General features: G+C 39.1%; 1 long non-coding RNA gene and 1 other non-coding gene across 3 annotated transcripts in view; one reads left to right on the top strand and one right to left on the bottom strand.

Moving 5' to 3' along the window:
* LOC123647592 overlaps positions 1-22,112 on the top strand; it is a 197,872-nt gene that overhangs the window by 64,886 nt on the left and 110,874 nt on the right. For both annotated transcript variants that reach the window (XR_006738290.1, XR_006738289.1), the window contains exon 3: positions 16,321-16,504. This is a non-coding gene — a long non-coding RNA (uncharacterized LOC123647592). The remainder of the gene's footprint in view (positions 1-16,320; positions 16,505-22,112) is intronic.
* Positions 21,150-21,211, bottom strand: LOC123647855. Its single transcript, XR_006738387.1, has one exon. It is a non-coding gene; the product is annotated as a U7 small nuclear RNA (small nuclear RNA).

Raw genomic sequence — 22,112 nt, 5'->3', positions numbered from 1 at the left:
ATCTAGAGATTATATCCTCTGTCCCCTCATTTTACAAATAATGATTTCGAGACCTTAAGTCCAAGTCCTCTAACTCCCAGTACACCATGTAAATTTTATTTCCACTCACATGTTTCTCTGCCAAATCTAAGTAAGGTGCAGATATTGTCCATTTTGAGTAGAGTTCTGTTGTAAACCTTAAATGGGTTAATTCATGTTAAGGGCTTTTAAGAAGTACCTGACAAATTGTAAGTGCTCAAGAAATGTTAGCTATTGTTATTATCATTATTACTATTTATACTTCTTTTTTAGTTTATCCCCATCTGTATCTTCTTTTTTCAGTTCAGAATATCCTCAAGCAGGATGAGTCTGGAAAAAATTGTAAAGTTATTGGAGTTTATCTTTAATACTGCAGGTACTGATAAATACAGGCCCGATAGGGTGGAGAATGGAAGGGAAGGGATGGAGGAGGGACAATGTCAGGAAGATGAAAACACAGATGGTATGAAGGAGAGAAGAGGGAGGAGTCATTAGTGATGGCACAGAGGGGTTTGTAAATGACTTAGAATGCTGTGGTGCCATTAATAGAAATGCGAATGCAGGGAAAGAGAGCTGATTTGGGGATGAAACCAGGGAAAATGATTTTAGAAATGGTTACTTTGAAGTGACAGTGAGAAATCCAAGTGGAAATAATCTAGTGGAGATATGAGACTAGGAGAAAGCTGTGGCTGAAGATAAACGTTGTGGGAACTTCCGAAGAAGCATGGCAATGAAGTTACTTGACCAGATTACCACCTCAAGGGTAATTCTCCCTCTGTCCTTCCTCTTTCTCCTGAGCATGTCCTGCACATGGTGGTGATAAGTGCTTGTATTAGAGGAGGACAAGGGCAACACAGAATACCACCATTCTCTTTTCTTCCTTTTACTTCCTCCTCCTCCTTCTTCTTCTTCCTTCCACCTTTCTTTCTTTTTTTACTCTTGTTCCAGAACATATAAGGGTGCTTACAAATTCCATACAATGAGGGATTTTTTAAAAAGCTAAATAATTAGTAAGAAGATTCAGGCTCAGACAAATCAGCTTAGAGAAAATTTGGAAGAGTGATGATGTTATATTCCAAAAGGGCCTCAGGCAAGGTACCTGAGAATGGAGGGTAGAGGAAGTCCTTGACCTGGGTTCAATTAGTAATGGAGTGCCTTATGGAGAAACTGTGCTGGCAGGACATCCACCATGGCATGATGTTCAGCATTGGCTTTTCTCCAAGGATTGTCCAATAATGCTTTATGCAATACAATAGGAAGTCATGTAGTCTTCTATGCTAAGTCAGGGGCACCTGCAGGTTCTGTTGGTCCCTTCTAAAATATGTTTTAAAATCTGATTAAAAACTATTCTGGTTGGGCCATTCTCATCAATATTTTCCCATAAAGCTTTATATTCGAAGTTTCTAGTAGAACTTTGTAAATATATTCACAGATAAATACATTCAGTTTTTGTTTGTTTACCTGTTTGTTTTTAGGAACTGAAGATGCTTATGAAATCACTAGTGTCATGGAATGTAAAAATCAAACACTGTGTAATTCTCAAAATACTAGTGGACACTGCTCTCATACGAAGGAGGTTGGATTATGTGTCTTGCGTCTTACAAAAAGTGCAAAGCAGCTAACCATAAAGAAATAACCAATTAGGAAGACAAGATGATCAACTCCCTTGTCTTATTAAAAAATAAAGTCTGCTTTCTTTTTCTCCTGTTTTCTCTAGTGACACATTTATTTATTGACCGTTTAGACAAAAGTTTATCAAGGCCCTTTAGACGTCTAGGATAAATTACAATGAGAACCAATATTTTTTCTTTAGTTCCAACAGGTCAGAGAACACAGATTTGAGAAACCGAAAGAAGACCTGTCCTGTTTGGATTGTGGGGGAAAGTTTTGGGGAGTGTGAAGTGGGTGAAGGAAGGATCAGAGGGGCAACTGTGCCATGGGGGTGTGAGTGTGAGATAGTGACAGCGGCCGATGGGAGTAGAGATTAAATTTTACTGTACCTTATATGAAGGCATTCTTCCCTCAGTGTCTTGCAGGAGATGTTGGTAAAGACTTAATTAGCTTTCTAATTCATATTTTTGGTCAAAATCTTTGATTGTAACATTTTAGTGTTTGCATCGCTAGGGTAATTCCATTCCTGACTTTACAAGCCAAAGACTCACACTCTGCCCAGAGCAGACCTGGTAAGGTAGGAGAGGGATCCTCGGAGCCTGGGACTCCTTCGCGTTGCGCTGGTGCCTGCGATGCCCGCGCTGTCTGCACCGAGTACCTTACCCTCCAGGGTCCCGGATCCACTATGCCAGCTTCCCTCTGAAACCGCCGTTCTAGGTTTTTAAGAAAACACAGCATGATTGAACATATTCTACTTTGGGTAGAAAAGACTGCCTACCCGTGCAGTAGTATCTGCACTTTGAATAGGAGGCTTATTACTAGTAGGTGAAGTTCAGACTAAATATGGGTGGATCAGTCAGAATTCTGGCTGGAAACTGACGAGACTTTGGAACAGGTTCACAAGGTGTGAGCCGGCGACGTGGCAATGAACGAGGGATCCGGAAGAGAGGGCGGGAGCGATGAAGAGGAGGGGGGCTTAGTAAGTAACATGCCTCGACCCGAGGGTGCACCGCACAGCCCTGGGACACCACCGAGTGTGAGGGAAACATAGCAAGTCAAAGACAACGGTTTATCTTTATTATTAATAGACCGGAGGGGCAGCAGTGAGGCTTATCTGAGGAAATATTGGTACTGATGAGCTTACAGAAAAGAGGTTTTGTTTGCCTGTTTAAGAATTGAGGGTGGGCCGGGCGCGGTGGCTCACGCCTGTAATCCTAGCTCTGGGAGGCCGAGGCGGGTGGATCGCTCGAGGTCAGGAGTTCGAGACCAGCCTGAGCAAGAGTGAGACCCCGTCTCTACTAAAAATAGAAAGAAATTATCTGGCCAACTAAAAATATATATACAAAAAAAAATTAGCCGGGCATGGTGGCGCATGCCTGTAGTCCCAGCTACTAGGGAGGCTGAGGCAGTAGGATCGCTTGAGCCCAGGAGTTTGAGGTTGCTGTGAGCTAGGCTGATGCCACGGCACTCACTCTAGCCCGGGCAACAAAGTGAGACTCTGTCTCAAAAAAAAAAAAAAAAGAATTGAGGGTGGCAGCTGCGGGCCCTGCCTTTGCGGCCCAGGTGACCAGCTAGGAGGGCGCTGCGCCTCCCCAGGTGAGCCGGGTCCCTTTGTGATGCTGATGAAAGTGCCCAGGAGGGGGGTATGACAATGACCTCTCACCACCAACTCCGGTCCTCTCCACTCCAATCTAAGCCGCTCCCCACTCGCCCAGTCTCAGAGCCCAACCCGGGGGAGTCAGACGTCCTTGCCCAGGAGGTCGTGGGGCCCCAGGTGGCGAACGCGGCGATCCTGGCGCTGCCAGCTGCAGGTGTGGCCTCGCTGGCGCTGCGCTGGGGGCCCTGGGCAGCGAGCGCGCCGTCCTGGACGAAGGTAACCTGCGCTGGAGACCCGCTCCCCGGCGGTGTGGGACGCAGCCCGACCGTTCCAGTGCCCCAAAGCCCTCCCCGCCCTTTGAATCTGGAAATCATAGCCCCGGGCCCCGCTCCCAACGTCCCGTGTGCTTTTAAAAAGGTGCATTAAAAACGTGTAAAATGGACTGTTCATGCTTCTCGCTGCTGTGAATACAGCATTTCCCGTTTCTACACTCCATACTCCCTCCCGTCACACATACTCGGGGCTGGTTTGCGCCAAGTTTTCCAACTGGTCTCCCAGCCTCTGGCTTGTTCCAGAATTCATTCTCCCTTCTTCACTAAAATGACAAGGAGAGAGAAAGGGAGGGAGGAGCAAGGAGGGGAAGGGGAGAGGGTTACGATTCTATGGCTTGGCTATTTGTGCGGTTGGGGGAAGGGAAGGGAACTGAATTCTATGTGCCCAGATTCACGTGTTTATTGATGTGTGTACCCAAACAAAAGCCCGTTAACAACAGCAATAGCAAAAACAACCAGGCAAAATGATCATAACACAGTGCATACTTAATTGCCTATGGGAGGTAGGTACTATTGGTATCAAGGAGGCACCTGAGAGGTTGAATAAACTTCTTGGAATGGTGTGAGCTGTAAGGGGTGATGCTGGGATTCAAACCCAAGCAGTCCACCTCTGCAGTCCACGCCCTTACCTGCTCTCCAAGGAAAGCAAGTAGAAGCAAATGTGTAACCTGAAGGTATAAATGTGAATCAACATTTCAAGACACATACTGAGACAAGGTTATAGCAGGCCAAGCCAACTGGCTTGACTGAGTAAAAATTGGGAGTTCTTTAATTTCTATGGAAGATACTTGTTACCTTTCAAGGGAGGTGGTGGGGAGCAGGAAATAACGGGATTTGCAGGTAATAAACAGAGCAGGAACCAATGTTAAAAGTGTGTGTAAAAAATGTTCTTTCAGATCATATGTCAAATGGACTCAATTAAAAATATAAATACATTATAAGACATTGCAGTTCTCTTTTAAGAAAATTAATTATGTGCATTTATATCAGAAGCAGTTGGAATGAACCCCGATCTAGTCATATTAAGACAGTGAAATCCAAAGGCTTTGAACTTTGAACTTAATCATGATAATTCAGTAGTGCGATGCTTTATTCTTGAGGTATCTAACCACAAATAGTGCATATCAATAAATTTATATATGAATTTATACTAATTGGTTGACCAAAAAATGTGTTAGGCATTGTTTGCCCATTTTCCAAGCAGTGTTAAAAATGTTAATAAAATGAGTTTGAAATTCCCAGATTAAAACAAACAACAACAACAACAAAAAAAGTCATCACTGAGTTCCCATCTCGCTGAGCTGCACCCTGGAAGTCCCTGCTGGCTGAAAGACTTCTGAAGGGGCTGGGCCTGAACTAGTCAGCTGAGCAGTCTTGGGAACCTCACCGCAGCTGAGGAAGCAGATACGGGAACCTTACCTTTACTCTTTAGAAACTTTTACTCCCTGAAAACAAATGAGCATGTTTTGATTTCAACTTAATTCAGATAGTTTATTGGGTATTTACTATATGTTTTCTACATGGTCTCAGTTTAAACACAATTCTGCATTTGGGAGTCCCTTGGTTTCATTTATGTGGCAACACCATTTATACTTCCACAATATAAATTATTTCATACAGTTGCCTGAGATAATGGGGTAACATTTTTATCAATCAGGATCACAAAGATCATATTTAGTGCTGATGAAGGGGGGAGGAAAATTGATATAAGCTTTCTGAAAAGCTGTCAGTATGGATTAGAAGACTTTAAATGCTCTTAATTTTTCCCCCCACCACCTAAATAGATTTATTTAGTGAATAATAACACTTTTCGATCACAGGGTCTCACGTGTAGCATAATGGCTACAACGGTGATGCAGGTCCAGGGACAAAGAACTCCCCACTAGGAAAGACTTTTTCCCAAACAATGAGCACAGAATAAAGAGGGTTAAATCTTTCAGAGAAATGGAGGAGGGTGGTGAGTGAGAACAAATAGATTTGGGTAAACAGTGGTTATTGGTGACCTCTACCAAACTATTATAAAGTATAAATAGCAGGAGATAATATTACATTCTATTTTGTCTTGTTTTATAATTTAATTTCATTTTATTTCTGGTATCTTATTGTTTATTTGTTTTTGGTAGATAGATGGAGTAAATTATTATTGCTTTTCCAAGTGTTTCTGGGCCAAACCCCAGAAATCTTGCTAGAACTTAAGCAGCAACAATCAGAGAACCACAGAATGTTAGAAATGAGGAGGATCTTGAGAGTTCATCTGGTCCATTTTGTTTTGTTTATGGGAAAACTGAGGCTCAGAGTGGTTAAGTGACTCCCACTGCAGAAGGCTCTTGAGATGGGCCAGGAGGTCTGATCGGAAACAAGCCCCTGCTCTTTCTGAGGTATCTCGATGCTGCTTTGAAACAACAGGGAGAGTCAGCTCAAAGCCTTACATGCTCTTCTTCCTTCCATGTATCTCAACTCAAGGATCCAACACCACATCATGGAGAGATACCCTAGACCTAGTGAAGAGATTTTTAAAAATCCTTCATTGTTGCATCAGAAAATTGAGCTGTGTCGGGTTTGTTTTGGTCCAATGCTTTCAGGTGCCTTGATGCCTTTTTTAAATGTAATAAGGCATATTTAGGATCAGTAGTGTCAGAATAAAATATGTACTATTTCTGGAACTGTATATCTCTTTAAAGTCTTTAAAAAGTGTGACATATAACTTGTAACATTATTGACAATAATAGCGGTTGGGATTTTAAGAACAAGTTTCTGCATAATTTTGTATCGTTTAGCACATCCCCATAGGGCAGGCTGCTGGAGTCACATCTGTGATTTTTCTACCTGCACTCCTGTCTTTTTGGCTGTTAATGCATCTTTTTATTTGGCAGCCAGATTTTCTCTTGCATGTTTAGGAATGTAAGCTGACCCACAAAAAATTTCACAGTATTCTAGAACCTGTAGGAAGTGTGTACCATCATTTCTAGGGAGAACTGTGAGCTAGATTGTAGTACAAAATGATGTGTCTGCCATTTCATGCTACTCACCTCCTAGGTGAGTGAGCATTTGGGGCTGTCCTATATAGGACCTGTATAGAGTATGGTCATAGAACTGTGCACACATAGATCATAGAGTTCATGTCTTTGGACTGGTCTGTTCTCAATGGCATTGGGAGATGAGGCAACACACTTGACTTCATCAGTGACATTACTAAAGTGGCAAAAAAACCTTTTTATTGATAGTTTAAACTTAGCTAAAAGCTTGCTACTTAAAAAAAAAAACTTTAAGTACTTTGACATCATTTTTATCTTTCTGCTCTATGAGAGTCATTTTCATTTGGCAGTAGCTCTCCAAAATCTGAAATCTCCACAAGAAAGCCATACAGCAATTAACAAATGCTGTAAAGACTGCCTCCGTACCAAAGGTAAACCAAAGGTAAATTCTAAGCTATTGCTTAGAATTTTCAAAAATGGAGAAGTTGTAGGATGGTTCTAGGAGCAGTATATGACATACATACATCATGTAAAATACACGAAATATTCCAGCCCAGAAAACACAACACATTGCTTAGTTCATGTCAGGCATACCATAAACCATTTTTTCTAAATATTTTTTATTGTTTTGTGCTTTTTTAATAAAATAAACTTTTTTTAAATTATAGAGATCATATATTCTCATTGAAAATATGGAAAACAAAGATAGTACAAATCCCACCACCCATACTATTTTCTGTATTTCCTAAAGCTATGATATCACTCTCAAATATGTAAATGAAAGAGACTTTTGATAAAAACAGATTTTTTTCTCTTTCTTTTCTTTTCCATTAAATTTGTGTCTAACAGAGCGAGCTTAGGGAGAAATTAGCCCTTCTGACTGTTCTTCAATGTCATTTTACTTACGTTGATGTTATTATTACTGCTAATAATAAACTTTCTCTCTGAGCACTTAGCATGTGTCAGGCAGAATGCTAAGTACTGCACATAAATTATCTCACTTAGTCCTTAGAAGAAACCTAGGAGACTGGCACTGTCTCCAGTAACTTATTACAGATCATTTAGTGAAAGCACAGAGTGCTTATATAACGTGCCAAAGGTCACGCAGCTGGTGATGTGGGCACTAGGATTCAAACCCAGCCCTCTGAAATCATTACACTTCCTGAACTGTGGAAGGAATGGAGGGAAGGAGATAACATATCAGCTTCTCCAATACGGAAGTCATGCTGGATACTCCCTGTGCTGATCTTATTCAACCCTCACAACCTCACAAGGTGAATAACATGATTGCCACTTGCAAATGCGGAAATTTAGGCTCAGGGGGATTAAATATTTTATTAAAAGTTGCACAGCTGATAAGTGGTGGAACTAGAAAGAAGACTTCGCTTTCTCTGTTTCCAAAGCTGTCTTTTCTGCTTGACCACATGGGAAAATTTTTTTTACATCTCCTTTCCCCACGTGGATTTATAAGATCACAATTTGTTGTCCATTTTGTAAAGTCGTACGGGATAATGCACAATTTAGATTTGAAGGCTTTTTCAGTGAATGAATGAATCTGTAGATTTATGCTGACCTGAACTTTATGCCCAGCTTGGGGAATTCCACCAGAGATTCAGCATGATGCGTAAACATTCCATTGAATGCATCATCTCATGTCTTGATATTTTAATGTTTAGTCTCAATTCAAACTAAATCAGAAAGAATAGATTTGACACTATAGCTTAAAAGAGAGAGCATTCTAAAAATGTGTAGGAGGAATTCAAGCATATTGCTAAAGTTTTCCCAGTCAAAAATGTTCTTTCATTTACCAATTAAATACCAAATGAAAAAATAAACAGGTTTCTGATATCACTTAGAGATTTTTGTCCATAAAAATAATTTTTAAAGAAATTTTAAGCAGCTTAGAAAAATGTTAGGAGAAACCTACGTTAACAGCAGTGTTATAGTTTATTCATCCAACAAATATCTGAGTATACTTTTCTAGGTGTTGGAGATAAAGCAGGGAACAAGAGGAAAATGCCTGCTTTCTAGTGGGGGCATACAGGCTGTAAACATATAAACCAGTTGATAAATCGTGTATCAGATGGCAAGGTGTGCTATGGAGAATAAAGCAGGAGGGTAACGGGAGAAAGAAAGTGTAGAATACAGGGGAAGGTGATTGTTTAAATAGAGATGTCAGAGGCGATCTCCCTGTAAAATGGAAGCTCTAATTCCTGTCTTACAGTGATGATGTAAGAATCTGAGATAAAGTATGCAAAGCTCTTTGTGCTGAGCACTGATGAAGCTGTTATCATATTTTATAGATGAGAAAACAGATGTGGCTGAATGAGGTTAAGTTCACTCAGATGCTGCTAATTGGCAGAGCCAGGAATTGAACTTAGGTTTTCTGATTCTCAGATTGTGATTTTCCCATTTTGCCTTGCAGTTGTATTGTTTCCCGTGGGTACTGTACAAATGAACGGACATTGAAGATACTGTTCCCTTGTGGCTGAACCTAAAATAAACGCTTATTTTTCATTTTTATAAAGTTTTCTGTGTGATGCATTTGTGTTTTGAGAGTATATTTACTGTTAACTGTAATTGTGTATCTATCGAATGTATTTAAAAAATTATAATCTCTAAAGATGTGAATTGATTTATATTAATGTGTAGCTAATGTTACAGCTCCTTTTATAGGCTCTTGGGTCTTCATGTTGTTTTTAAGAACTGAATGCAATTGCAGGAAACACATTTGGAATGATGGCATAAGTCAGCCCTAAAGGGACAACAAAAGTCCTTGGAGTACTCTTGTAGAGTCCTGTCATGACAAATAAACGTGGTGATTTAGAATAAGGAACCAATTGTGTAAATGCCATTATGATATAAAAATATTTTTAGATTTATTGTGAGGGATTTTGATATATAGCAATTCTAGTTAATCATTAAATTTATCTTTAAAAATATAACAGCAAGGAAATGACAGTGAAAAGTATTTTAGTATATCAGAACTAAGGATTATATATGAAGAGTATATTTAGTTATAAGGAAAAGAGTAGTATTCCAATATAATTGGCAAACACATAAATGCAATTCTTTCAACGAATAAGAATTAGAACTATTATGGAAATGGCAAAAATGTGATTACCAGTAATCATAGAATGCAAATTAGGACAAAATAACTTATTTTCCCACTTAAATTAGTTAAAGAATTTTATTGAGAGGATATCATGAAAATGGTACTTTTATATCCTGCAAGTGGGAAGACAAACTGATGCAATCCTCTTGAAAAGCAATCTGGCAATATGAATGAAGAGCCAATAAAAGATTTATAGTATTTTAATTAGTAAGTCAATTTATAAAAGTGTACCCTAAAAAGGTAAACTAAAATAAAGTGAAAACCTTGTTGGGGAAAATGTTTTCCTGCAATGTTATCTACAACAGGAAAAATGTTGGAAGAACAATAAAATAATAAAACCATATTCGGTAAGTTATAGTGGATCTATATGGTAAAATATTGTGCAACTCATAGAAATGATAATAATGAACATCACATACCAACATAGAAATGCCTTAATTAGAATCTTAAGTGAAAAATGAGTGTATGAAATAGAATGCAGGGCCGGGCACAGTGGCTCACGTCTGTAATCCTAGCACTCTGGGAGGCCAAAGCAGAAGGATTGCTTGAGGTCAGGAGTTTGAGACCAGCCTGAACAAGATCGAGACCCTGTCTCTATTAAAAATAGGAAAAATTAGCCAGGTGTGGTGGCACATGCCTATAATTCCAGCTACTGGGGAGGCTGAGGCAGGAGAATCGCTTGAGCCCAGGAGTTTGAGGTTCCTGTGAGCTAGGCTGACACCATGGCACTCTAGCCCAGGTGACAGAGCAAGACACCATCTCAAAAAAAAAAAAAAGAAAAAAAGAATGAAATAGAACACAGGCTATTAGAGCTATATATAATTACTTAGAGAAGACTGAAAGGGAACATTTAAAATGTTTTGTAAGTTATTTAAGAATAATAGATTACAGATTTTCTTTTTTACTTTCTAAATATTCTGCAATGTGATTATAACACTTTAATAATAAAAATGCAATTGATAGTATATTAATGCCATTTCCTTATTTCCATATGTTGGCAGTAAATATGAAACTTTCTTTCACATGCCAATATTTCCAAGAATGGCATTTTCAGATGCAGTATGTAGAAAAGATGCATCATTTCTCTTTGAATTGGGCTGATATTAATTTTCAAACTAACAAACTTGTTTCTCCATGAAAGTAAGTTTCCACTAGAGACCTTATTCTTACTGCTCAAAAGCAGTAGTTAACAAAGAGCCATTATTTTGAAATGGCAAATGTTTCCCATACTCAGATATTTTTATACATTCAAAACTCATAGGCAATCTTCCTGATCAAAGCACTGGGATCTTAAAAATGCGTCGCAACAACATCTTCACGTGCCTGGGAGATCCTTGAACCTGGAGATTCAAACACAGAACTACTGTTTATGAGAAAAGTCACCGATTTTTCACTCCTCAGGAAAGCCAAGCTATGTGTGCCAAGAGAGATGTACTTAAATCTAAGGCTTTCATCTCTCAGAGGATAAATGAAAATCACTTTCTATCCTTCACCTCCTAGATTTTCTAAAACCTAACTTGGAGAGACATCTACGTCTATGGATTAAGCAGAGAATGGTGCAAATAGCTTGAGCTCAAACATTGACCCAGCGTCCAATTTCATACAAGGTTCCACCTCTCTGAGCCTTCCTTCTTAAGCCTGCATCTCTTTCTCTGTGCCCCATCTTGATCCATGTTTCTATCTTACAGGCATTTTCCTAAGAGAAACACCTCAGAGTTATGTTAGGCTCTTCTCTCTCTTTCATTCAGAAACTGTCAGCTTCTTTCAACTGAACCTCTAAAATGCCTCTTGAGTTGGGTCCCTCTTTATTTCTACTCCTAGAATATTGTATTCACTGTTTGATAGGCTTCTGGCATAGTCATTTTCCTTAAACAATATTTAAAGAGTTTTACTGTCATGTTAAAAAATATTTGGTTGGCTCTTCTCTGCCTGCAGGATAAAGTCCAAATTGCATTTAATTTGAAAATTAAAAACTGGTGACTGGTCACCTGCCTTTGACTCTTGTAGCTCTATTTTTCACTTCTTCCATATGCATTCATACCTAAGTTAGATACAGTAAATTGTTTTAAGTTCCTCAAGTCTAGAATCACTTGCGTATCTTTTCTGTAGTACATAACAAACGCATGTCCATTTGCTGCTCATATCTGCTTCCCTTACTAGGTTGTCAGTCACTCAGCACAGGGACCATGTCTTGTTCATTACCGTATACCAGGCAGCTAACAGAGGGTAAGACCTCAGGATATGTTAGTTGAGTGTATGAGTGACTTAATGAATCCCATGGTGTAGAGTACAGATGAAGTTAACATGACCCTTCAAAGAGATGACTCTTTGGTTTTCACAGGCAGGGACTTTGGGAGGGGAGATGCTGGAAAGGGGAGAGTCCACAGACCTGGCCCAGGGCTCTGAATGTTCACAAGCAGTTCTAAAGCTAGGGAGAAGGGAGCCACACGGGAAACGTGGTGGGAACTGCATTCAAGGAACCAAAGGTATAGATTGAGTCAAAAATTAAATTAAATATAATTAGAAGAACATAGATCCTGTATCATATTTCCTAGAGCTTCCCATAGATAGCTTTTCTTGCAGCAGATGGGTCAAAGTTATGTTTTCTGCTAAGAATGTGAAGTAGAGATAATCTATAGTATTGATAGCAGTAGAACCAAGTATTTTGATAGGCAGTTGAGTTGAGCACAGGGCTGACTTCTGCTCTTGAATATTAGCAAACTTAACCAACATATACATGCATTGACAGCTGGAAGTGCACCAAATGACATTCCAGTTAGAAGAAGCAGAACCCACAAAGACTCAGAGATATGAAAGTATATCAAACCATGTTTGAGGGATTTTCAGTACTTTCATTGGTGGGAAGATAAGATGTGAGGCAGCAAGAGAAGAGGAGAGGATTGGTAACCTCTGGGAAAGGGAGAAAGATCCAAGGTGACCCCCATGGTCCCTGTCTCTTGGTGTTCACATGTAATCCTCTCCCCTTCAGTGTGGGCAGAAACTGTGACTTGATTCTAACCAATAGAATATGGGCAGGTGATGAGATATCATTCCCATGATTACATTACATTCTGTAATACTCTATTTTGCTAGCAGACTTCCCTCCCTCTCTCTGCCTTGGCTGGTTTTGAGTTTTGAGGAAGTAAGTTGCCACGAATTCTATAGCCACAAGAAACTGAATGCTGTCAGATCTCACGTAAACGTGGAAGCAAATTCCTCCTCAACTGAGCTTCCCAATAAGAAAGCAGCTGTGGTCAACACCTTGATTACAGCCTTGTGACACTCTAAGAAGAGGACCCAGTTAAGTCATGCCCAAATTACTGACTCATAGAAACAGTGAGATAATAAATATGTTTTGTTTTAAGCCACTAAATTTGTGGTGACTTGGTATGCAGCAATAGCAAGCAAATAAATACAGATTTCAGTACCTGGAAGCTGGGGTGCTATACCAAATACCTAAAAATGCCAGAATAGCTTTGAAACCAGGCAGTGGGTGGAAGCTAAAGAAATGTTGAGGATCCTGATAGAGAAGCCCTAAATTGCTTCAGACAGACTGTTAGTAGAAACTTAACAACATATACAAGCATTGACAGATGGAAGTAGATCAAATGACATTCCAGTTAGAAGAAACAGAACCTACAAAGGCTCAGAGATAGGAAAGTGTGTACAATGTTTGATGGATTTTCCATACTTTCATTTGGTGGGAAGATGGACTTTAAGGGCCCTGTCAGAAGGTTCAAGAAGAAGTGGAGAGCATGTTACTGGAAAATGGAGGAAGGCAGATTCTTGTTATATAATAATAAGTTAGAGAAATTGCTTCAAGAAGGTATGTGGAAGGCAGGAACTACAGCTAAAGCTATTTCCAAGCAAAAAGTTGAAGGCGCTTACAGAAAAATGTGAGATGAAAGAGATCTGTTGAGGAAAGAACTGTTAAACAAAAAGGAATTAGGACTTGATGAATTTGAAAATTCTCTGCGTGTCCAGATGACAAAGCTTGCTAAAATTGAGACAATGTGGTCTAGAGAAAAAGCTGGTGATGTGACTGTGCAAACTTTTGTTAAAACTTCAGAATATCAAAAGTTCAAAGAAAGGCCCTTTAAAGAGATTAAAGATGTCCCTCACAGACCCTCTCGATCAAATCACAGGGAATGTAGGAATCTTACGTTTATTGTTCTTTACCATTTCAACAGGAGCCAAAGACAAAAAAGAAAGAAAAAAAATTAGAAAAGATCTGTGGATGTGGCTTTTGTCTAATAAAATAAAATTGAAATCCATGGGAGACCCACAATGTTTTTGAGAAAATTATTTCAGCACAGACAATTCCAGTTTGGATGGAAAAGAACAGAGAACAAAATGAAAGGAGGTGGTTGGACTCCCAACATTTTCCTGGAAGGAAGCAGGTGGTAAAATGACTAGGCTGAACACACGTACTACCATTTATGAAAAAGGAAGGGTGACTCAAAGGCAGAACCAAGAGCCCAGAAGGTGAGGCTGACAGCCATGAAGAATTATTTTCAGCCTTTGAAACTGAATAAAGGCCTCCCAACTTTTGCCTGGCTGGATTGATTGCTGAACTGCTATGGACCAGTAACTTTTTTCACCTTCCATTTTGCCCCCTTTATGAAGTGGGGTGTCTATAATTGTTGTCCTACACACATCCCACCATTGTATGTTGAGTATGTTGGAACAGGTAACTTGTCTCTTTAGTCTCACAGCTCCACATATGGAGAAGAATAGTTTCCAGGGAGCTGTAGTTAACAGATTACACCCAGAAGGCTTATCTGTACCTGGGCCTGATTTAGTTGATGAGAGTCTGGACTTTGAGTTGATACTATAAAGGTGTGAGACTCTTGGGAATCTTAGGAGGGGGGAAATGTATTTTGCATACGAAAGAAGTAACCCTCTTGATCCCTGTTCCCTGGTGTAATCATCTCCCCTTGAGTGCAGGCAGGGCCTGTGACTTGATTCTAACTAATAAAATAGGGCAAAGGTGATGGCATGTCATTCCTGTGATTACATTATATTATATTTGTCTTGCTGGCATACTCTCTCTCTGTCCTTCTCCTCCTCTCTTCCTCTCTCCTTCTCACCCTCTCTTTCTTTCTTCCTTTTTGTTGTTTTTAAACAAGCAAACTCCCTGTAGCTACAAGGAAGTGAAAACGAATGCTTGCTTCGCAACAACATGAGTGGGAAATAGATACTCTCTGCTAGTTAAGCCTCCAAATGAGAACCTAACCTTGGTCAGGGTCTTTGTACTGTTAGTAATTTGTTACTCTTCAATAGATAGATGACTAATACAGTAGCATAGGAAGCAAAAGCCCTTGATAATCTCCACTTTCATCGCCAGTCTGTGCAAATAGTTAAAATATTAAGTTTCAAGAGGGAGGCAATTACATTTTATTAAGCTTTGTCAAAGGCCTATCAAGTATTTCATTAATTTTCTATTACTTCAAAGAAGTAAAGAGTTACTAAGGCCGGTTTTCCACTCAGATTAATTGTCTACTTTCTTTTGTCTCTAGCCCCTTTATATCTGCTGATCATTACTGCAAATGTAAGCTGTGTCCAAACTCTCCTGGTCTTGTCTGAGGTGCAGGAGCCCTCACCACTACTATCCATTGCTTTTAGACCACCCCAGTAGCTCATTTTCATTTTTAAAACCCTTTTCTCCCTTTGTAAGTCTGTGATACCTTTTTAGTGAATTCCAACTATCTCTGAACATGCCACACAAGTGAATATTAATCAGAATATGATATGTGTCTATTACCCCGTTTACCCCGAAAAAAATTAAAATTATGGAAAAATCTACTGACTCTAAACATTCTCTACATTGATTTAGGACAGATGAGAGAAGTAATAAAGGATACTACCAAAGCTATTTCTTTGGACAATCTGAACTCAATAGGTTTGATAAATTTTAATAGTAAAATAAATGACAAATAATAATGTACTATTCCTATGATTCTTTTCCTTATCATCTAGGCTTGCTATTTTTTACATATTGTGATCACTTGTCCCTATTTTCATGTATGTCTGTGCCACTGTGTATCTCCTTAACTAGCTTTTAAGTCAGTAGAAGCTGTGTATCTTGGGATATAAGAATGAAATTTAGGAAGACTTAAGTTAAAAAATTTTTTGTAATCAATAACTTTAATAGCCAATTCACTTTTGCACATCATCTCCATAAAATGTGCCTTAAAAAAGACTTTGCTTTCAATAGATTGATAAAATATGGTATTAATATTATTAACAGTTTGCCATCAGACGGTTTGTGCAGTTTTCTGAAATGATAAGTAGAGTTAATGAATGTAAATGTGTGGAGAAGATGATTGTCATTCTATAGCTGGAGAAGCCTGAAAGATACCTGTTCCGATTGTCTCATTTTGCAGATGAAGAAACTGAGATCCGAGGAACTGACACGTTAAAGTTGTATCTAAGCTGAGATCCTGTGAATGGCTCCTGTGGGTTGCCCGTGCGTAACCTGCATGGCTGGACAATTTAGTGCAACCCTGACAGTTAATGGAATTCCTGGGGCAAAAAATCTAGATCTCCCTAACCTGGGGCTCTTTTTACTATGCTACACTAGCCTGCCTTATGTCTTTTTTGTGTATTTTGATTCCATTTTTTAAAAGCCTAAAGATTAACCACCTTTTTGGATGACTTTGTGCTTTCCAGGATGTGTGCTGTGTTAGAAGTCTTGTGTGGAATTCATGCAAAGAAACCAGAAGAGCCATTTATGATTTGAGCTACGACCTCAGGCTAAATCCATCACATTTGTACCTTAATATTAAGAGGGACAATCATCAAGTCTATTACAAATGAAAATGAGCAGTTTGAGGAGAATAAAGATCATGAAAAGGTAAGTGCAGCAGTTTTCAAACAGCTTTTGACATAAAGAATTTTAAGTTAATATGTGTTCCTTCTATTACCTAAAGTTTTAACTCTAATGAGAAATGTGGTGTGAAAAGCACTAAATTAATAATTATAAATTTGGAGGGAGAAATTTAGAAATCATTGCATTATGATAACATTAAGCTGGTCCAAAATAAAATATAGAATGAGAAGACTTTGTGTACATGAGTGATGTGTAGGTTTATCCCATAAGCTCTCAAAGTATAACATGCTAACATATACTTTTAGAATTTTAAATAATCTTTGAAAGAAGATATTTAAATCTTTATGTCTTTTAAATATATTTGAAAGAACCTATTTTTATACCAGTTATGTCAGTATCACATTGATGGCACCTGTCCATCAAGTAAGCATGAGATGAGTTGCAAACAGTTCTTTTACTTTTGCCAAAAGAGTCACATTGTAGAATCTGAAGCTACCCTTTGGCATTACGGAAGAAATAATCCCATGAGCAATCTGAAGTAGTTTTGTGGAATGCTTTTGGGCTTGACTAAAAAAAAAAAAAAAAACCTTAGAAAGTTTATATTTCTGGTCCTTTTGTTTCAGTTGGATCCATGGTCAGGAATCATACTCAAAACTCTTTTTTGGACATAGTTCTTTCACCTGTGTTACCAGCTAGGAAGATAAACTCAATCTGATCTTTGCTGAAGACCTTTGCCCAGAGTTGCTCAGTCTCAGCACTGCTGACATTTTGAACTGATATATCAATATTTAGGATTTGAACATAGTGAAAGGAGAAGGAGCAGACAGGGAAGCAGGAAGACATAGAGATTGGGTGTTGGGTATGTGTAATGAAAGGTCAATCCTTTTTCTTACTCTGGATTTCTAGTAGTAGTAGTTTCTGGTGTATCCTTCCAGGAGGTATATCCTTCCAGAAGGTGTAAGCAGGCAGTTTATACAAGAGGATTCATATTCTTTAAAGATACTCAAACATGAAACATTCCAATTTGAGTTAATGAGTACTTAAAGCATCAGATTTAACCCTCACTTCGAGGTTTAATAATTGCCAGAACTGAGAATTATATTAATAGAAAACCAGTAACAATATTCTTCTCAATCTCAAGAAGAGAGAAATGTAGAAAAACAAGAAAAAAGTCTTCTTAGTAGTTTTCATACATTCAAAAGTAATAGAATTAAATGAATGACCTCTGACAATGCAGTGGAATGTAGAGTTATCAAAACCATCCAATAATAAACTCTGGCTGCTAGAATCCTTGCTCCAATTAAGTAAATAACACAGCTTATTTTGGTTTTAATTGAGTTATAAGTAGAAAAATTCCACCTGCTCTTTTCTGAACAAGTTAGTAATCACAGGTCTAAACAATTTCTTCTCTATGTCTATGTGTCTGAACAATTATGTTTCTTACTGCAGTGAAGCAATCAGCCTTGTAAAAAGCCTAATGATTGGATGCCTACATTACCATTAAACTATTCAGATTCATTTGTTAGATTGCTTGTGATACCACACAAATAGACTTTGAATAATATAAGCATATAATTAGTCACCATAAACAAATACATGATATAAAACAACAATGACTTTTGAGATAATTTCTCATACTTTTGTCCATTTAGTGATCAATGCATTTAAGCATCATTAATGAAGTGTTAGCAACTGATGTTACTCAGTTGAGAAGTCATCTCTCTTTTTTAATAGGTTTGTAAAATACGTCCAATTAATAAGCATTCCTTGGATGTTACACAGTTCAGTAATTCTAAAATGGCTGATTTCTATGACAAGTAAGTGCTAGACAGATGAGAAGATTTTAAACTACTTTTAAAAATTCATTGTTATAGTAAAACAGTGAAATAGGCTTGATGTGTTTTATCCTGTTAATATAAATATGCACCAAAGCCTGAGAGTCTGCCTGAGAGCCTGGGGCGCTCAGGCCTGGACTGCTATATCGCATCTGTGTTCTTTTAACCTGAAATTGTCTTCCAAATCCACACAAGGGCTACTTTGAATTAGAGTCTATATTGTCCCTAGAAGGATTCTCACTTCTGATCTGATGCACAGGCCTCTGTGGCTTCAGGCTTTGGCTTGCTCCTGTTTTTTCCACCCTCCATGTGGTCAAGCTCATGTGCGTTGTCAAGATCACTATCCTCAAAGTGCTTATCCTTTCATCCTTTCTACCTACCTTCTGCTGGTAGAAACTTTTAAAGAGCAGGATCTCTGTGATTCTTTCAGCTCAGGCAGTCTTTGTCCACTGATAATTAGGGAAAAAGAGCTCCTGTTAGGTTGTTCTTTGCTTTTCTCACAGATTGCCACATACCTGGGCTATTCCTACCACACTGAGGTTAATGGTTTTTTCAGAATTTTGTGTATGTCAACATGACTGCAGAATAGGAGATCCCCGACTTCAGTTCCCCTCACAGAAATACTGATCAGCAACTGTCCACAGACAAGAATGCCTTTGTGAAAATCCCAGAATCTGGGAGAGAAGGGAGGCTGAAGCACCTCCTTGAAACAAACAAACAAACAAACAAACAACAACAACAACAACAAAAACTGAGAAAAGCTACATTACAAGGGAGAGAGAAGTGGTTTCATTTTGATTATGTTGCCCCTCCCTGGGGCCAGCACGGTGCCACTCCAAGTAGAATCCCCGGGGCTTCTGGTTTCTCCGGTGGGGAAAAGAGAGCCTGAAGCCATCAGCTTCCCTAGCATTTCAGGATGCTTCCTGGTAGGCCCACTTCTGTCTTACCGCATAGAGAACGATGGAGGAATTGGCAGGGCTAGACCATGAGGAGTGAGTTAGATACAAAAGAAGAGGACAGGACTCGCAGCTATCAGCACACAAATTTTGGTGCTGGCACTGCATCCCTACTACCAGCCTTGACTGACCAAAAAGTCCAGCCACTGGCTCTGCCCACCCACAGAACTCAGCCAGCTGCCCAAACTAGCCAAACAGCAAGGTCAGAAGTTCTGCCCAGCCGGGGTTACCAGCTAGTGGGCTGGCCTGGCTGCAGAGCCCAGGCTATGACCCCATCCAATAGCAGAACACAACCTGCAGCCCTGACAAGGAAGCATGGCCAGCGATCCTACCCTGCCATGGAACACAGTCCTGCTTAGGCAAGGAACCCAACCAGTGACCCTGCCCAACTGTGAGGCACATACTGTAGTCATGCCCAATTGCATAGCCCAGCTAGTGGCCCTGCCTTATCATAGAGCACAGCCAGTAGAGTCACCTGACCATGGAGCTCAGCCAGTGGCCCCCATCTGACCTTAGAACACAGGCATTGGCCCTGCCTGATCAGAGACTCTGGTGGCAAACCTTGCCTGCCCATGCACACTACCAGCTGGCCTGTACAGGATTCCAGGTTTGAATGACCCATGAAGGTTTTACCCTGGCAAAGTAAGCCTGTAAAGGCTGGAAGAGGAGACCACTTCCTCAAGTGCACAGACACTAATGCAAGGATACAGGGATCATGAAGAATCAAAGAAACATGACATCACCAAAGGAAGCTAATAAAGCTCCAATAAGTGACTGAAGAAATGGATGTCTAGGCCGGGCGTGGTGGCTCACACCTGTAATCCTAGCACTCTGGGAGGCCGAGGCGGGCGGATGGCTCGAGGTCAGGAGTTTGAGACCAGCCTGAGCAAGAGCGAGACCCCATCTCTACTAAAAATAGAAAGAAATTATCTGGCCAGCTAAAAATATATATAGAAAAACTTAGCCGGGCATGGTGGCGCATGCCTGTAGTCCCAGCTACTTGGGAGGCTGAGGCAGGAGGATTGCTTCAGCCTAGGAGTTTGAGGTTGCTGTGAGCTAGGCTGACGCCACAGCACTCTAGCCTGGGCAACAGAGCGAGACTCTGTCTCAAAAAAAAAAAAGAAATGGATGTCTGTGAGCTGACTGACAAAAGTCTTATTAAGGAAGTTTAGTGAACTACAAGGAAACACATATAGGCAACTAACAAAATTAGGAAAATAATACATAGACAAAATAAGATGTTTAACAAAGAAATAGAAACCATTTAAAAAACAAAATAAAACAGAAGTCTCCTAGAGCTGAAGAATGCAGTACTTGAACTGAAAAGTTCAAAAAAGATCTTCAACAGCAAACTCAATCAAGCAGAAGGAAGACAGATTATTTGAAATCAAAGACAGATTATTTGAAATTATCCAGTCAGAGAAGCAAAAAATAAAAATGAAAAAGACTGATGAAGAAAGCCTATAGGATTTATGGGACACCATAATCAAAACAATATATATATATAATGAGAGTCCTAGAAAGAGAGAGTCTGTTTAAAGAAATAATGGCTAAAAACTTCCCAAATTTGGGGAAAGAAATGGGCATCTGAATTCACGAGGCCCAAACATTCCCAAATAGGTTGATCTTAAAGAGGTATATCCCAAAACATATTATAATTAAATTGTCAAAATTCAAAGATAGAGAATTTTGAATGCAGCAAGAGCAAAGAAACCCATCACATACAAGGAAGCTTCCTAAAGACAAGAAGAAAGTAAAAGAGGAACTATAAAGCAGTCAGAAAACAATGAACAAAATGGCAACAATAAGTATTTACCTATCAATAATTAAATGGATTAAGTTCTTTTTGTTTTTTTTTTTTAAATAAATTCTAGGGTGAGGGGTCTTCCAGTGAGGACTGGAAAACCTGCTAGACAAATTCTAAGAGAGCTGTAACACTAGGATTAAGTTCATCAATCAAGGTACAGAGTGGCTGATTGGGTAACGAAGCAAGATCCAACTACATGGTGTGTATAGGAAACTCACTTTAGCTTTAAGAAACACATAGACTGAAAGTAAATGGATGGAAAAGGATTTTCCATGCAAATGGTAACCAAAAGAGAGTTTGAATGGCTATACTTATATCAGGCACAATAGACTTTAAGTCAAAAACTGTTATAAGAGACAAAGGTCATTATATAATGATGAGGGGGTCATTTTATCCAGATGATATAATAATTGTAAATATATATGTACCCAATACTGAAGCCCCTAAATATATAAAGCATATATTAATAGAAATGAAGTGAGAAATAAACAGTAATACAATATTAGTAGGAGACTTCAATACCTTACTTTCAGCAATGGATAAATCATCCAGACAGCAAATTAATAAGAAAAGAGGAGACTTGAACAATGCTATAGACCAAATGCATTTAACAGACATACACAGAATATTCCATCCAACAGCAGCAGAGTACACATTCTCCAGAATAAAGATCATATATTAGGCCACAAAACAAGTCTTAAAAATTTTGAGAAGATTGAAATCATAACAAATATCTTTCCTGACCACAATGATATCAAACTAGAAATCAATGACAGGAAGAAAAGTGGAAAACTCACAAATATGTAGAAATTAAGCAACACATTTCTAAACCAATGGGTAAATGAAGAAATCAAAAGGGAAATTAAAAAATACCTTGAGATGAATGAAAATGGAAAAACAATATATCAAAACTTACAGGATGCAGCAAAAGCAGTTCTTAATATAGCAATAAATGCCTTTTATTAAGAAAAAAGGGGCCAGGCGCGGTGGCTCACGCCTGTAATCCTAGCTCTGGGAGGCCGAGGCGGGTGGAT

The sequence above is a fragment of the Lemur catta genome, chromosome 11 (genome assembly GCF_020740605.2).
Source record: "Lemur catta isolate mLemCat1 chromosome 11, mLemCat1.pri, whole genome shotgun sequence".
Taxonomy (NCBI): domain Eukaryota; kingdom Metazoa; phylum Chordata; class Mammalia; order Primates; family Lemuridae; genus Lemur; species Lemur catta.
This window is presented reverse-complemented; position numbering and strand designations above follow the sequence as displayed.